Genomic DNA, 19,515 nt, shown 5'->3' on the forward strand with positions numbered 1-19,515 from the left:
CTCCAAGACTTAATCTTCCATGAAGCATAATTATGAGTTAAAAGTGGAAATTTAGGAGAACCCATAGCACCAAAATGAAAAAAAAACAAGATAGAGAGAGGCACAATCACACAAGAAACCCCCCCAAAAAAAGAAATGATGATTTGACATTGTATACTTAGTGCGTATACAATGGGCCACTTGCAAAACAAGGCAAAGTGGACTTCTGATTTCAATTTACAAATTCTCAAAATGAGATATAAGAGACTTCAACAAATACTGCTAGTGATCTAAACTGGGATCCAAGCAAAAAACAAGTACCAAGTAGGCCAAAAATGACCAAATACTGAAAGTACAATTTTTACTCAAAATCACTGCAAACAAATGGCAGATTATAAAAGTAGACAAAAAATTATGCACTTTCAAAAAAAACGGCACCTGAAAAGGAGGTCATATGACCCCAAATGAAGCCTCTAAAGTTGCAAAATCGGGGATTAGATAGGTACAGTCATGAATATCTGCAATTTCTGAAACATCCGTCCATCAAAATCAAAAAATTCCTCTACCACTACGAAGAGCACAAAATTATAGCCCATTTCAAAAAACATTGCACCAAAAAAGGAGCAAAATTGAGCAAGATATGGCTTTCCAAAGTTGAACTGCAACACTAAAAAGCTCAATGAGAGGGGGTTAAAAAATTTCAAAATGTTGTTGACATGGTGCTGATGTCAACAAATGATGGGCTTAAAATTGACGCCCATCTGGTTGTCAAAAAAACTTCACCTCCCCCACTGTGTGGCGTTCGTATCGTACAGACATGCTAACATGGCAAAAATGTGTGGTGTCATACATATGATGTGTCGTATGACTGGGAAGTGACTGTGCGCTGGTTTGAAGCTCGGGCAAATTGTGGTTTTCCATGTGGTGCAATCTAGGTGGAGGAGCAGTGGGGGTCGCAGGTAGGTCACCGGAATGAGAAAGCCCACCGGCGTCGGAGAAACCCCGAAGACCCAAGCACGACAGCGGCAACCCACGAAGGCACCAGAAGATGGACCGATGGGAGCCGGGGACCATAGGCGGAGGGAGAACCGGTGGCGGTGTAGACCGGTGGGGGCATAGAGCTGCACGATGACCACAGTACAGGTGGCTACACAGGAAGGACAACAACAGTGGGACCCAGAGAAGGTGGTGGACGGTGGACTGTCGGAGTAAGGCGTCGGATGGCCGACGACAGTGCAGTTCACGGGCATTGTTGGCGAGTGGGTAGACGACGCCAATGGGAAACTTAGGTGGGCCGGATGGAGCAGACAGGCAGTGGAGGAGCATGATGGCCTGAGTGCACAGGCAAGGGCTGCATGGCAGTGACGTTGCAGAGTCAGAGTATGGGGAGACCAGGCTCAGAGATAAACCTGCAGAACAGTCTACAGAAAAAGTACAATGTATGTGGGGGGGAATTTTTTTCAAATTTAAAAAACCTTTTACATAAAAATAATTTATTTTTTTTGCAGAAAAATATATATATAGATATATTTTACAAAATCCGTACAATATACCAAAAATGGCGAAAAAAAATTTCTCACCAAAATAGGTCGACTTTATACTCAAAATTCATGGAAACGGCCTCTCAGACGCAACTATGATGTCCAAATCATTGTATGACACCCCCAAAAATAGCACCTCCCCAGATCCGAAAATTGAAGCCTCCAGAAAGACTAATCAAAGACGCCCTTTAGGCTCTGATACCATGTGAGATTTTGCGAAGATCAAGAGATCAATGAAAAGTACAATAGAGAGACAAAATATTGATAGGAATAAACTGTATTATATCAAGAAGAAAATACTGATCAACTGGATCATCATTCGTTACATACAATGAATATGAGCCCGCTTATATAGGAAAGGCTATATGGATATGTGAGCATACAAACATGACATGTGGCTCAATAAAAAACAAGGGTAGGTAGGAGAAACAATAAAATATTCCACATGAGGTGGATCACCCACTGAAGGTGGAATTATTACTCCACAATAATTGGATATGATAGAGTAGTAACAAGATCAACACCATAAAATGTGGAAATTCTCCTACACACACTATCCCAATGTGGCACAAACACCCAAGTGTCTCATACCCAAACTATTATGTTATGCATGTACCTACGTAAACATAAGTAAGGTGTAATAATATCCAAGATGAATAAATAATTACACCAACAATATCAAAACTCATCAATGATGGTTTTAAAATGTTTCAACTACCCAATGATGCCAAGTATTACAAAACTAACCTTCGATAAAAAAAAATTGTGATTTTTTTTCAAATTTTACCGACAACCATCAATCAAATAAATCAATGATAGAGTTTTAAAGTTTCTCAACTACTCGTTCCAAGGAATGAAATATCACATGAAGGATACTAATGGTGGACACATGGCTGATAGATAGTTGATAAAAGCACCACATCAAGATAATTTTCTCAATTTTGAGCAAAAACTCGATTGAAGGTGAAAGAAAAGGCAAGCTCGAGCTCTAGAGATTGTGTTGCGGAGAAGCTAAAGAAGAATTGTAGACAAGGTAATTTGGATAGTGAGTTGCCTTCTTTCCCATTTTCTTGTATTTGTCTATAATTTGCAAAAGTTTAGAGGCTAAACAAATTTGAAACCATAACCATAGCAAGTAGAAAACCATAAAACAATCTTTAGGGTTCCTTCGTAAAATTAAGAAACCAAAAAACATGTCAACCTCATCCAAAGCCTCTACAATAGAGGGCCCTAAACCCAAAAGACAAAAGAAGGAGACGAACCTTTTTTATGACCTAATTTCTTAATTGCTAGGGTCTTCTCAAAGACCAAGAACTGCAGGGCATGCAAAGAGATTTCATGACTCATAGAGGAATTGTAAATAAGCTTATATGTTATTTAGAGGCCATAACATTTTTCAAATATTTTACATCAAATCAAATAGAGAAGAGCCTAAGTGTAATCCCAAGAGGCTAGAGTTGGATAGATTGGTATTCCCAAATGTCTTTGTAAATGTGAACTTTATTAGAATATAATTTTAAATCAATACAATCCCAATACAAGGTGCATTCAATCAATTTACGGGAACCTAACTGAAATCAGTAAAGCCACTTTTTGTCAAGTGTTTGGCATGGAAGATGTAGTAGGTAATGACATGGTTATCGACCTACGTAGCTTGAAATTAGAATACCACAATGTGGAGAAAATGTACCAACCACCTTATAGTGTCGATTTGTTTCACAAGTATTTTCAGATGACTTATTATGTCGTGTGTCAAGTGCTTGGTTTTGAGGGAAAGTTACACATGCCTGAGGTACTTATAGTGTTGCTTTGTGATGTCCAAAGCAGTGTTGAAAATAGACATTTTGACTATCCTCACCTTGTAGCAAAAGGGATTCAAAATGCCCTAAGCTTTATCCAAAGGGATAGTTCAATTGTCACATTCAAATGGTATTCCTTATTGATGCATATACTGCTATTTTTTTTTACAGAGAAATAGATTCTGGAGTAATGATTTATGCATTAAGGAATTTGATGATAATGGATCAAGGTGTCTTGTGCAATTGTGGACATCTATTTGGGACTATGGTTGTATGCATGCCCAATATTTACATGTTTTGAGGAGCATTTTGTTCAAAAACTGTATGGTTTATTCGGTCATAACCCTATAAGTTTGTCAGATAAGATCATGAAGTTTTTGAGGCCTAAAGAAAGGGAACATGAGGTAAGGGTTAAAATAAACTATAATTGGGGTGATTGGTACATCATAGAGAAGCATACTTACATAAGAATATATGGATTTGAGGAACAACCACATTTATTTCCTGTGATAGTTCCTGATAGATTGGCATATCTAGAAATAATCAGACAAATATGTGGGGTAGATGCTCCTTTTGATAAGTCACATAAGGGATCTTTTCTCCCTTCTTATCTTCATATTAGAGATTTTCAGGTTTCTTCATCAAGTGGCTTTGCAAAAGCCATCAATCTCTTGGATAGCTATAAGTTACCCCTACATTCAGAGGGACAAAAATTTGATCCAGAAGGATGCATCACATTTTCAAGGTGTGTAGGTTTGCGCACATACAATCACACATTTATGCTAAAAGAGGAATTAACAAGGAATCACCCCACTTATGAAGCCACTGTAGAAAGGATTAAAACATGGATAAGAATTTGACAGGCTGAGAAAGCAAGAAAGTTGGCTGACCCTACATACAAGGGTGCATTTGTAGATGTGGATGATAATGTCAAAATAATGGAGTTGTTACTCCAACATGAATCTAGATTGACATAAAATGTGCCAATCATTTCCCCATCTTCACTCAGTGTCTCATCCATCAGGGTGGAAGGACATGGGGTTGTTTCTCCTTTAGCTTGAATGTCTCTCTCTCCATCAGTAGGAATGAAAGTATCACAAGATGTGGCAGAAAGTGCAACACCCCATGAGGAAGAGGAAGAGGTTATGCAACAAATGTAAATGCAAGTGGATGTGCCAAATGTAAATTGCTTATTTCTTAAAAAATGAAGTCAGAGCTCTGGCTTCTAAGAAGTTTGTATCTAATGATGATTTCATCAATACAAGTGAGTTCAAAGTGTGTATTAATAAATTCAAGGGAAGTAAATTGAATTATATAAATCTTAATACCCCCCAGAGAAAATATATGAGGTTGTCAAACAATTTTGGGTGGAGGTCCATGAAGAAACCAAGCACATGACCCCAAAGAAGGGAAGAGAATTGCTAAAAGTAGGATGCATTCTCCTTCCAGGGACAAATATGTCCTCTTGCATTGCCTTTGACAACCTCAAGAGATATCAAGATTTGGATCTGAAGTTAAGTGATGAAGGAATAGATAAGTTGTGTTATGGTTCAAATTTTAGGCCTAGTGACAAAGTGTTGTCTATATGGTGTTTGTATCCACCTGACAAGAGGCTTATCACCATTGTAGATCCATCACAAATTTTAGGTCACTTTATGGTTTACAAGGTGGAAGATGTCATTGCAAAATAGGTTGCAGATTTGAATGTAAATACTGCATTATTTACTAGGGCTGCAATAGAGAAGCTCATAGCTAGGAAGGAGGAGCTAGATTAGAAGAATCATGAGCTAAATGAGAGATTAAGCACCTCTACACAACAAGGTCTTCTATTATTTGTAGAGCATCATGCTATTCAATTGAAGATTGACCTGGCCATTGAGAAGGAAAAGAGGAAACTCAAAGGCTTGGTAACGATCTCAGAATCTATAAGTTCAAAATGGCTTAGAAATTGATTGAAGCTAAATTTGTACGGATGCTAGCTCATTTGCAAAATGTGGAACGGGTACCAAGATATTGCTGGTCTTGTCAAAAGAAAAAGGAAAGCAAAGTTTGGATTGAAATTGACTCAGAGGTACATAAAGAGAAAGCAACAATTGTTACAATTTTTCGAGAAAAATGGAAGTCATTTTAATAATGATGTTCAATTACAATTAGTAACTATAATGGATGAGACAAAGGCTATATTGTCAGAGATCAATCTATTGTTGAATGAACATTGTAAATGTCATGGGCATCTAGGGAAAGCTTTGAAAAAATTCAAAAAAAATGCAAGGAGCACAACCACTAGAATTTTTCAAGGACACGAGAGAAGATAAAAATGAAGCTAAGTGGAAAGAAGATATTGGGAAAGTATTTCTCCATAGCACAATGAATAAAGTGTTTGATGATGCTAACAAAGAAGAAAAAAATCTTCATAATCAGCTCGAAGGAATATCACAAATGGAGTTCAGTGTGAGGTTCTTGAATAAACAAAATGCTTCAGTGGCTACTGAAGCTTATGAAAAGCATATAAAGACTTGCACCGAATTCTTGCAAAAGGAGAATTGACTGCTTATGAAGAACATATTATGGTTGAGGCTAATGAGATTTTGAAACATGTGTAGATGGCTCGAAGCTTGTTTGGCTCCTTTCTTATTATAAAAAGGAATTCAAGGCCATCTACAAGGTGTTCTGAAAAATTCTCTTAGGCAGGTAGAATGTATTATGTTTGAGATTTTTGATAATAGAAGATAGATGCAGAGTCTTTACTACTTTATGAGATTGTATACACAATTGAGTTGAATGAAATGAATACAAGAAAATTCAAATTGATGTTGATAAAGTAGAAGAAAAGCTTCATAAGCAGCTAGAAGGAATATCAAAAATGAAGTTCAGTGTGAGGTTCTTGAATAAACAAAATGCTTCAATGCCTACTGAAGCTTATGAAAATCATATAAAGACTTGCACCAAATTCTTGCAAAAGGAGAAATGATTTCTTATGAAGAGCATATTATGGGTTAGGCTAATGAGATTTTGAAACATGTGCAGATGGCTTAAAGCTTGTTTGGATCCTTTGTTATTATAAAAAGGAATTCAAGGCCATCTACAAGGTGTTCTGAAAATTCTCTTGGGCAGGTAGAATGTATTATGTTTGAGCTTTTTGATAATAGAAGATAGTTGTAGAGTCTTTACTTCTTTACGAAATTGTATACACAATTGAGTTGAATGAAATGACTACAAGCAAATTTAGATTGTCTCCTATTTTATGTGTTTACTTATATGAATGGATGTGTCTATGGTGCATTAATTTATCTTCACAATCATTTGTGAATGTGTAGTATGAATTGCATGTTTAATTCAAGGAAAAAAAATTAAATTCTATAATTATATTGCAACAAGGAAGGCATAACTTATAGTGATTCTTAAGTAAAGGCAACAAATATATGAGGAAGATTCTACAATTTATCAATTTTTTTAATTATTATGCAAAGTTAAAATAGGATACAAATTAATAGCACAACAAAGGGCTAGACAAACTTGTGTATACCTTCAATAGTTAACACCAACAATCAACTTGTAATGGGACAACCTAATCGGTTTCATTCAAGTTCATAGAGGGCATTGCCCCAATTTTAAATAATGCAAATATAATGTCTATAGAGTTGTATAGAGCATGCACTATACCAAGCTATTTGATTGTTGAGCTTCTAGCACCTTTAAATTTGATTTGAAAACCCCATTGACATCATGAATGACATATAAATTATGTCAAACCATATACCTACACATTTGGATCACCATGTGAGACCCAAATTTGTATTGAAATTTCATTTAGAACATATTTTATCTTTTTTCCAATTTCATTTCACAATAAAATATGAATGGCTGGTGAAAGAAACTTACACCAAGAAGTAGGTAGAAACAAATTGGTTGAGTTATACTGAACATTCACCATCAAGAATATTCATTTCACTTGAAGCCAAAAAGTATAAAACCAATATTACATTTGATAAAAAAACATATTTTTAAACAATTTAATAGATGGGATTACATAGGGAAGAAGAAAGTAGAATGTTTTGAAAATACACCTTGTTCATATTTTTAACAAAATTTGAAAAATAATTGTGATCTCTTTATTCTAATTTGTATGTATCATTCCTATTATTGTAAGATGAGTTGGTTGTTGCTATGACAAAATCAAGTTCCACAAAAGCATGATCTGTCAAATCATGTGTGTACATGTGCTGCCCCTTTATTCTATTGTACCAACATAATTGCAGCTCGAAGCCTTCTGACCTATCCAAAGGGTCAAAGTCATTATGGTAATCAAACACCCTATTACCATCCTTCCTCTGTATTCTTTGAACCCTTACAATGTAAAACTTTCCACAAGAAACACCTTGTCTTGTACTTCGAGAAAAACCTTTTCTTATAGTATGTTCAGTGGGAGTTATTGAATTTCTCTCAAACAACACCCCACAATCTGATCCAATTCCAAATCTAATTGAAATACCCTTTTGTGGGACCCTCTCATCTCACCTAAAGTAGACCCCATTCCTCACTTTAGTCAACCTACCTTTGGATAACGTCAGATTTCCATTCAACTGAATAACCAAGCAAGATTTGAACATATCCTTACCATCAAGATCTAGCATTGGTTTTTACAGTTTTTTACATTTTCATGAATGGAATCTAAAATTTCATCTAACTCATGCCTCCACTCACTTTCCATTATTTGCAATTCACCATGATTGGGTGCCAATAAAGGCATAGATTGGAATATAGAGTTGGAATGAGTTGGTGGAGAGTAGTCAACTACTTCATCCACAACTTGGAATGTTGGATAATTTTGGTCCTTTGTCCATGGTTTAACCCACCAAGAAGATTGTGTGGGATTCTCCTATTGCATGCCAAGAGATGATAAAATGTCTTGTGCGTCCTTCAATCCTATATTGAGGGCTTCTATAATTTTATCATCTATAGATATTGAATCATACTTTGATAATATGTTAACGTTTTGTATCCTTTCTTGGTGTAATCTATTCTAGATACTTTCTTGCTTCTTATGATATTTATTAAAACAAAGCCCTTGGTGATTTGATTAATCTGAACTGCAACGCTATTAAGGGTTCCAACGACATGAAGCAAGTCAGTGAAATAATAGGCCCTTTCTACTTCAACCGTCCCACCAACTTTGCTAAAGAAGTTCTCACATACATTTGACCCAGTCAAGTGCAAAATACAATGGCTAGTGAGAGTATTGATCTTGAAAGAATCTCAAAAACAAAACTATGAAGTCGCAAGAAATTTTCACATCTTCATATGCTTCTCTAATGATGAAATTTATGTCAACATTACCGTTAGATTCTTTTTGTATCCAACATAACCATAACATGAATAAATGATGAGCTCGTGAAGCGTTTTGCACTCTTTCTCAAAGAGTCAAACGATAAGACATAAAAATGTCAATGTAGTCAACAACAATCATTAGATATGTAGATCTATAGCTAGTGTCTTCTCTACCCTTCCACTATATGTGCTTCTTATCTCTTTCAAATAGCTATAAATATGCCTCGAAGCAATGCATTGTGTCGAACCCCGATTTTTTTGATCTATCCTCTCTATTTCTTCACATTTAAGATTGTGATTATCCACTTTAAAAGTGTTATAAACCATCCTAACATGATTAAAACTTATCAACTCTTCTCCTAAAATCAAATCTCGTCGACCACTAAATAAAGGATTCACTAGCTTTTTGTTGTTGTGGATGTAGTCCTGGTCATACAATCTTGTTACATTGCAACCATTGGACAACCCACTTAGTCTCCACCCTTCCCAAGAAATTTGATATCAAACACCTTATGTTGAACAATACTCCATCAACATAAGTTGTCTTCTTCTACTATACCCATTTGAGGAATGACCAACAATAGGTCCCAAATTATTTTTCACATGTCTCTTCCACAAAAATTATATTCTTTCCTATTGTTGATGAACAAAATTTGCATTGAACCCATTGCATGTTGGATGAGCAAACACAACCAAAAGAGGAAGATTTTCATGTAAAGGGTTTGAAATAATAACACATGCACAGTGCCTAATAACATTGTTCTTAAAATAATCTGTTATGATATTGTAGACTACAACTCCCTCACCAACTGTCACCAAGGAATGTGATTGGCATTGATGTTCTTCTTTATTACCATAAAAACCCACCAATGTATCACTTTTTGCTACCCATCTAACATACTTTCTCACAACAATTTCATCTTCAACAAGGTAGAAAGGAATTGGGCCATCTAGAAGCATACACTTTTCCTACTACCAAACATGTAGTTGTGCTCCCTCAAGATTTATGCAATGACTTTCTAACTTGCCTCAAAGTTGTAGAAATTAAAGGACTATCCAGATTCAAGCTAATAAAGCTATGTAATCTAGGACCTCCCCATAACTTGATCATCTCATAAAGGGATTTAGTGGATGTACTATACCTTCTCCCTGCCTTTGGATGCATTAGGTTGTGAAATATATCCTTGACAAAATCCCAAACTACATATTTAACTTGTAATTTTCCTTGTTTGTGTGCCTCACACACATCCTTGCAAAACCTAAAGACATCCTTCCTTTTAGTCGATTCAAACAACTTCTCCTTTAGGGATCTAATTCTAATAGAAAGTATAGAAACCTTTGTCTTTTCCCACCAAAGAGCTAGTATTGTTGATCTTTGGCTAGCATTTGAAACCCTAGTAGCTATTCCATGTTCATTTTGAATCGAATAGTCTAGTCTTCTCCCTCTCCCTGTATCCTTCCCATGTCTTTTATTAGCACTTTTTTATTCATGATATAAATGCATCCTAAAGTAATCACATTCTGGAATCATCTTACAAAAGTTGCACATCAACGATTCAAATGTGATCCCTATCGCATAAGCCCTCTTGCAATGAATATGCCTATATGTCCCATCAATACAATATTCATTACTCTCATAACATAGCATCATCTTGGTATGCTTCTCTATGACCCATAATTTTCCAACCCTTTGATCATACATTAGGACCTTTGTGTCTAATCTCTCTCCATTATCATTAATATGGGAATACCAATCTCGCCAATAATGCAACATCAATGGAAATGAATGATCTTTTATAAGATGATAAAATAAATAATGTACAAATTAAAAATAGATCATATTCAAAAAAAAATTGAACTTGGACTCTACACTTGTAGAACCCCTATGTAATATAGTTGGTGATGATGGGACCAAGAACCAAGTCAAACTTTGTTGGGACTTATCATTAATAGGCTTCTTGGGTCTCCCAGCCGTGCCAATCCTTAAAAAAATTGTATCAGTAGTAGTGGTGTGCTTCTTTGATTTCATGTGTTCATTTAGAGAAATGACAATATTACCACTTGTTGGCACCAAACAAAACCATTTATTGCATTGTGTACATTTCACTCACTTTTTTCTTATCCTCATAGCCTGCAAGTGTTTCTTCCACTACCTTGAACAAATTAGATACTTATGTCTTGTTAAAATCATCTAGAAGTTTAATTTCTTTATCAATCTCAAATCAATCTCTAACCATTTTTGTCTTCTTTTCTATGCTACTTGAATGTTTTTCACCATTTCCCTCCATTAAAATGTGACATTGATGGGACATTGTTTTCATATGATTGCTTCTAAAGTTATGAACTGTTCGTGCTACCATGGTTACTTCACTTGTTCAATAATCAATGCCACAACTTTCACAATGGATCCTTATTTTAGGTTCCCCCTTTTTTGAATATACTTTGAGAATAAGTTTCTCATTGACAAATTCTTCCATTAAACTATTCACTTTCTAATTCCAAGATTCACCAATACATTAGGATCAAAAACTATGGTTTGTTCCACTGACTCAGACCCATCTCCAACTCTTGGCTATTTATGCATACCTACCTCCACACTCTCTCTATTGGGTCGAGGGTTTGGTGTACTTTCCACTATATTTGACTCAGGTGTACAAACATACATCGTGTCATGTTTCCTCGTAATGCCTATAAATGTTGTTGTAGTTGTCCTTTTTTGTTCTTACTTTATATTTAAAGCATGCCCAATCCCACTGATAAAATCAAAAGGATATTCGATGAGTTCATCGTCCACAATTTCATGACGGATGTCAACAAGTGTACAACCTTTTCGACAAATGACTGTGCCAACAACAATTTTTTTTTCACCAATAACAATTATCTATGATTGGATCCATTCGCATTTCAATCCACATGTACCTATCAGTTGGTTAAGTAATGGATAAAATTATAATAAAAAATTAAGAAGTTTGGTTATAATATTGCTATGAAATGATGTGTATTTTCATCTATTTGCATCCATAACTAAATAAAAAAAGCAAGTCAACTTTACACATGAAGGGGTTAATTTGGAAATGGGAAAATTAAGAGTCAATGAAGGTGTTTGTTTTCCTTGACAATTGCCCCGAGGAACTATTTCTTTTTCTTTCTATACCAATTGAGGTTACCAAGGGCATGAATTATGAGATCTTTTAGTTTCAGATAAGTGTAAATCAACATTAGTTACTTGGAAAGAATGACATGACTTCACATGGAACTGCAATTGCATTCCGTAAGATTGCAAATCTCTATTTTGGTGGCAGAGTCTACCATATGCGAGGCCACAAAAAGGATAAAAGAAAGATTACATTGGAGCTCGATGAGTTGATTTTCTGCCAAAACTAAAAAATAATTGATCGAATTCTCCAATTGTATATATTTTTGTAGTTAAAGGTACAAAATGCAGGTTTGAACATAATAGGTGGCAAATGGACGAAAGGGTCTTATCCTTTTCAACAAAACGATGGTGATCTGCAACAAATTGAAGATTTGGGCACAAATTTAAAATACAAATCCCAAAAATATATGTTTTGAGAGTTCTTTCTATCACTAGGGTATGAAGGCTATGAAGGCTATAAAGCAGTGATTTTTTCATCAAGACTATGTACATAAAATGACAAATTCTTTTGGTGTTTAGTGTTTGTTTGTATGCACGAACAATCTCAGAGAATCCCCGGAGGAGCAGATTGCTCGCCTATTCAACAAACAGAATGACGAGGAGAAGATATCTATGATCTTAGGGACAATAGTTCAAAGGAGGGGACACAATTTTTTCTAAATACTTGATTAGGTATTGTTCCCCAGTCCTCTTTGACTATAAATCTTCATAATGGCTTGAAGTTGCAGGTTTCCATGAGGTTTACTTCCCGCCTTCTAAATGAACACTATTTGACTCAAACTGAATATTATCTAAATTCAAATACACATTTACTGCATCCAACTTGTCCTTTATGGAACCAATTTTTGGTTATTTTTAAGTTGATATCACTTTTTTTCCCCGACTTCTAAGTGAAATATACTCAACAAAATGAAGCTCACCGATGAAATTCCAAGTTTTGGCAAAGTTCAAATCTCATCTTGCCGACTTGACAATGTATACATGGATGCACACATCAAAAGGGATAACCATTGACAAAATCATGTTATAGCCAATGCTTTTGAATTTTTGACTCCCGTGATCCACTGATGATGACACATGTGGAAGTGTTCTATCCAACCCCTACTTATAGCATTTGATGAATAAAAAATACCTCTAAATATTTATATTCGAGATAGCCATTTAAACAACCCCTACATCCTTAATATATCTACAATATATTGCCTTGGGTTTTTGGGATATTAAACCCCCCAATATGAGCGCATGTGATATCATATCACCTAGCGGGTGAAGCCTCCATGGTCAATTTTTGTGCTAAGTGATACAACAAATGGGACATCTTTGGAAATAATTGCCCTCTATCCATTATATTCCAACCCTGCTCATGACAAGAAACCCATTTGGCCAAACAATCTACAACTCCATTCCACTCCCTATGAATGTGACAAAAAGTAACAGATTCCAAGGAGAGCCACACAACTAAAGAATTTGTCTAATCACCACAACTAAGTGCCAAATAACCTCATCGAACCGCTACTCATTCAACAAAGTCACCACCACCTAAGAATCTAATTCACAAATAATCCTTTTCCAGCCAAGAAACACAACTACGCTCCACCACATACAAAATGGCAAGAGCCTCCATTAAATTATTGGTATGAATAACCTTATAAATTGAGCAAATAAAGAGAATATACATAGAGCTATCATGACCTACCCCACCAATACCAACATGCCTAGGATTTCCTCGAGTTTAACCATTAGTGTTAAGTTTTAAAACTCCCTGAGAAGGAGGGAACTAATGAACCTCCCTAATAATCCTTCGCAAAGAAAGTTGATATCTATTTCTCATGATGTGCTTGGCACACCTCCTCCTAGAATAAGGAGCACCTCCTTAAAGAGAAAACTTGAACCAATTACATATATCAACATCCTCATAATCCACACCTTCGATGAGATCACACTTTTCCAAGATAGTCTCATGAAGAGAATGAATAATTTTCCACCATAAATGCTGAACAACCATCCTAGCATCATGCAAAGTCCTACAATTTTGTTTCAACCAAATATGCCAAATAATGAAAGTGGGACCAATAGCCCAAGTGACCTAGAGAAAAGAAGTCTTAGTAGGGGGCTTACCTAGGCGGGCCCAAAATTAGCCAAAGATGAAACATGCCAGCAGGTCTAGTTCCATATACCCCACTAGAAGTGCCAAATTGCTCTCGAGAAGGAGCATGGAAAGAAGAGGTGAGAAACACACTTCTCACTATTGTAGAAAAGAGAACACATAGAGGGACCTTGGAAGCCTTGCTTGCACAAATTATCCCAAGTAAGACATCAATTCTGGACCACCAGCCACATGAAAAGTAGCATTTAGGCCACAAAAATTTACTCCACACATGTTTCCACCAAGGTACTTCTACCCCTACAAATAATCGACGAATAAGCTCCAAGTACCTCATAGCAACACAATACTTACTAGAGGAATCTCTGTCCCAAGCTAGAACATCATGCCCCACCAAGGAGTTACACTCCCGAGAAGCAATAATCTAAGCTAACTCCCTATGAGCCTCCTTTGATCCACTTGGAGGCCATTCATGGGAATCCTTCCATGCATAACCATCAACCAACCCTGAATTTTGAAAAGTATTATAATGTGCCACCTTCTCTCAACCCATTGCAGTAAAATAATCACAGAGAAGTTGGAGGCATAGATACATAGAAAGGATGGGAGGATTACCATCCTAAGAGTCCATCCAAAAGAGAGCTTCAAAGCCCTTATTGCATATCCAAAATAGACCACTCTTAACAAGCCGAGCCCCAGTTTTAAGAGTATGCCAAATTGGAGACCCCCTTCCTTCCAAATATAATGAGAAACATCTAGAAATTTAACTCCTTTAAGGTACTTATGTGTGAGAATGCGAGCCCAAATTTGATTCTAACAGGTACACCAATGCCAATATAATTTGGCTGCAAGAGCTTGCCCATTCAAGAATGAAGAACGAAGAACGAAGACCAAGAGCCCCCTCCTTCATTGGCTTACACATAGATTCCCACTTAATTAAGCTCCATTTACAAGTATGTAAATTACCACTCCAAAGGGATTACCGTGAAAGAGCATCAAATTATTTAAGAAAATACATAGGGGCCCACTAAATAAAACACCTATATATAGGAAGAGCTTGGATCACAAATTGAAGAAGAGTCACCCTAGCTGTAGTGGATAGCCATCTGTGAGTCCAGTGATTAACCTTTCAACATATCTTATCCAACAATTCCTGCCAGTAAGGTCTAGGTATCCTACTAATAGTAAGAGGGATACCCAGATAGGACAAGGGAAGAGAGCCAATCTAAAACTATAAAATATTGGCAATTCTTCCCTAAATAGCCTCAAGAGTATTCAAAAAATAGATAGAAGATTTATTCTCATTAACTTTCTAACCTGAAGAAGCCAAATAAATATCCAAAGTCCGTCTGAAAGATTCAGCCTCCTGAAGACAAGCAACCCCCATAAGAGTTGTATCATCCACAAACTAAAGACGAGAAAGCATAAGCAACCCATTACCCCAGCTCCAACCCTGAATCAAGCCATGAGAAACTCAAGACTTAATAAATCTACCCAAGCCCTCCACCATAAAAATAAACAAATAGGGAGAAAGAGGATCCCCTGATGAAGACCCCTGGAAGATCTGAATAACTCAAATGACTCACCATTGATAATAACAGAGAAGGATGAAGAATTAACTCAACTCATCATCTAGTTGACCCACTCCTGACTAAAACCAAAAGTAATGAGAAGTTTTCACAAAAAGTGCCACTTAACTCTATTATAAGCTTTGGCCATATCCAGTTTGATGAACATAGATTTCTCCTTAGACACCACCATACAGTGAATGACTTTAGAAGCAATCACCACCCCATCTAAAATTTGTCTACTTGCCACAAAACTCCCTTTCTCATCCGAGATAAAAGTCGGGAGCCAAATTTTGAGACTCTCTGCAATTAGTTTAGTAATAATTTTGTAGATCACATTACACAGAGCAATGGGCCTAAAAAAATCTATCTGGTTAGCACCTTCCTTTTTAGGAATAAGAACAAGGAAAGTAAAATTCAAGGCTTGAAGCATTTGTTTGCTACCATAAGATTCTTAGACCACTTCCAACAAATCCAAGTTAACAATATCCCAAAATTCTTGAAAAAATTCTACAAGAAACCCATCTAGACCTGGGGCTTTACCCTTATGCATCCCAAAAAATACCTCTTCCAACTCAGGAAAAGATATCAGATGCATGAGGGACTCATTCATCACATTGGTGATTAGATAGGAGATACAAGCAAGGATCATATTCTCCTCAACCTCAATAGGAGGCGAGTCTTCTAAAAAGAGAGTAGAATAGTATTAAGTAGCTTCATGAGACATAGAATTTACCAAAGAGGAGATATAACTCCTATTTTGATGAGCTTGCACCAAATTGTGAAAGAATGATGTATTCCTATCACCTTCCTGAAGCCAATCAATTCGGGCCTTTTGCTTCCAAAAAATCTCCTCACAAAGTTCCCACTCCTCCAATTCCCTCACAACCCGAGACTTCGCTCTACCCAAATCCTTTGAGAAACCATAATCCCAAATTTGGCCTGTGATAACATCCAGACATGCTTGAACATTCCTCTTCCTAGCATGAAGGTTACCATAGCACAACCTATTCCATCTCTTAAGCTGAAATTTGAAAAACTACAATTTCTTAACAAAGGAATCCATAGCAGTACCATAAGAAGGGCCACCATCTCTCCACCATTGAGCCATTGAGTCATGAAGGGAAGAGTCATGAATCCACATAAGTTGAACTTGAAAGGAGGATTTTTAGGAACTAAAACAGAGGTAGATGAAAATTTGATTGGCCAATGATCAAAGCCCCTCCAATCAAGAATTTTAGAGATAATACTTAAGCTACCATCGACCCAAAAATAGGAAACAAGAAACCTATCTAGCCGTTTAGATATAGCTTCATCTCCACACCATCTATTATTCCAAGTGAAGATCCCATTAGATGGTTTAATATCAATTAAATTCAGGAGGTCCACATTCTCACAAAAAAAGATCAAAGGAAGGACCCAATCGAGCCAACCCTCCCCTTTTCTCCTCCAAACTTAATGCATAATTAAAATCACCAACTAAAACCCAAGGAAGGAAAGGAGCACACACGATCTAACATACCTTATGTGAGACTAAAGAAAAGTTTTGCCATGAAAATTGATTGGGGCAAGTAACCAAAATAATCTCTCTAGCTTCCAAACTAGAGGCGACCATAGAAAGAGCAGAATGGCTAGAGATCCACCAGAGTGGAACAATCTTTCTCGAGTCCCAAAAGAGAGCCAGACCTCCAGAACAACCCATAGAACCAATGCACTAACAGTGACCAAAATGATAGATAGTAGAAGCATGCTGAGGCATATAATCAACTAAAAGCTTAGTCTCTTAAACACAAAAGATATCTAGAGAATGAACTGCAACCAAATCATGAATAGCCTTTTGTCAAGGGATGCTATTCAACCCCCTAACATTCTAAGAGAGAATAATTATTAAAGAGATGGGGGGAAGTGAGCCTCAATGGGCTTGACATACTTAGATTCCTCCAACAATTCCCAAACTAATTTAATATTTTCTTGATCCTTTTTGCAACCACCTTTCGAAGAATTATCAAAAGAAGCCTTCTTAAGGGGCCTTTGTTGCAAACCCAAAGCTTGAGAAGACCCTCTTCCTTTACTAGATGCCAACACCTCCTTAGCCAAATCTTCGAAGACAATATCATCCTACAAATCTGCAAGGTTGCCTTGATCTCTCGAATCAGGACCATTAGGGGACATCCCCTATTGCTGCACAATAGGAATATTCCCCTTCTCATACACAACATCCATACCCATACTAATAGCCCCAAAAGAAAATTCCATTGGAATCCATTTATCCAGGGGCTTGAAGTGTCCAACACCTCAAACTGGTTGAAGCCCTCATCATTCTGATAGGGGCTTTTTCTTTGTCCCCTTTATCCACCTTCAGAGTCGAGGAAGAAGGAGAACCACCAAACGCCTTATTAACCCTAGGACATTGATATTGAAGGTGTCCATACTCATGACAAATTTGACACCGAAAAGGAAGAGACATAATATAATTATTGAACCCATGCTGAAGAGCCTAAACAAATTTTCAAAGAACCCAACAACGGATTATTCAAATCAATCTCAACATAAATATGAGCAAAAGTAATAACCTTTTTCTCAAGGGTTTGTTGAGCTATTGTAGTTGGCTTCCCACGTAGAGCAACAATTCATTGCAAAATATCCTCCCTCCATAACTCCAAAGGAAGTTGTGACAGATGAGCCCAGACGGGAACCCTCAAGGGTAATTCTTTTGTCAAATTGAAACCCACATGCCAAGGTTTAATGAATATGCCCACATGATTGTAAAAGTAGGATCCTCCCTAAAAACCATGATTTCGATTATACATACAAGAAAAAAAAACCATGAAATAGCTATTCACAACCAACATAATCTCCATATCCCCCTCACCTTGCCAAGAGTGATGTATCCAGACTTCCAACACCAACAGAGAAATATGGATCCCGAGAAATTTACAGATCAAAGCATGTTTTCTCTAGTCAACGACATCCTCTATAATCGATTCTAGAGGAATGACTAGAACTGGATGATCTTGACTCCTCGAATGACATCCATTCACTTCTTTGGATCCCTCACCCACATAAAAGATTATGACGACCTTGCATGCACACCCGAAGAAGAACCATGAGGCGACACAACACCAACGACCACCAAACCAGAGGAAACCCACTACTCCTCCATACCTACAAAAGGAAAAACTACCCACACCCAACCACCATTCCACCCACCATAGTCATGCCTCGACAAAACCCCATCCCTAAACACAACACCCAACCCCAACATCAAACACAAATAATCATCCCCAACAACCAACAAATACTCCACATGCAACCCCCAACCAAGCCAAAAGCTAGAGCAATAAGAATACTCACAACAAACCAACCAAAAGGAAAAGAGGGACCCCTGTCCCCACTCGCAACACCTTACAAACAACACCCACACCCTCGAACCAACCACACAACGAACATGCCCACATAGGAAGGAAGTAGCTAGGGCACGAGAGCCCTAGCTCATATACCCAACACACAATAAACAACGCAACAATGAATACATTCAAATATAATTATACTAATATTATTATATTATAATTATTTTCAATGCCTATAATCTATTAATATAATATTATATTATTAATGTACATTATAATCTTCATTTAATAATTTTATAAGAGTATTAGCTATGTTTTATTATGATAGAGATATTATTTTATATTAAAGAATATTAATAATGTTATAACCCTAACTCTATCTCCACCTTGATTAATTTATGAATAGGGTAAAATTATAGTTAGGGTTCATTTTATAGTTTAATTATTATTATAGCTCAAGCCCAATTAGGATTAAGGCTAGGCTATATAATTAGAGTTATTATTTTATGACAATGCTTGGAGTAAGGGTTGAGGTTCAATTTTATTAGTGTTAGGGTTAGGGATATGATTCAATTATGATTAGGGTTAGTATAACAATTAATTTATTGTTTAAATAAGATTAGAGTTAGTGTTAGGATTCAAAAAAGATTAGGATTTAAAGATAAAGCATGCTACTAGGTAAGGTTTAG

Source organism: Cryptomeria japonica, chromosome 4, assembly GCF_030272615.1.
Source record: "Cryptomeria japonica chromosome 4, Sugi_1.0, whole genome shotgun sequence".
Classification (NCBI taxonomy): domain Eukaryota; kingdom Viridiplantae; phylum Streptophyta; class Pinopsida; order Cupressales; family Cupressaceae; genus Cryptomeria; species Cryptomeria japonica.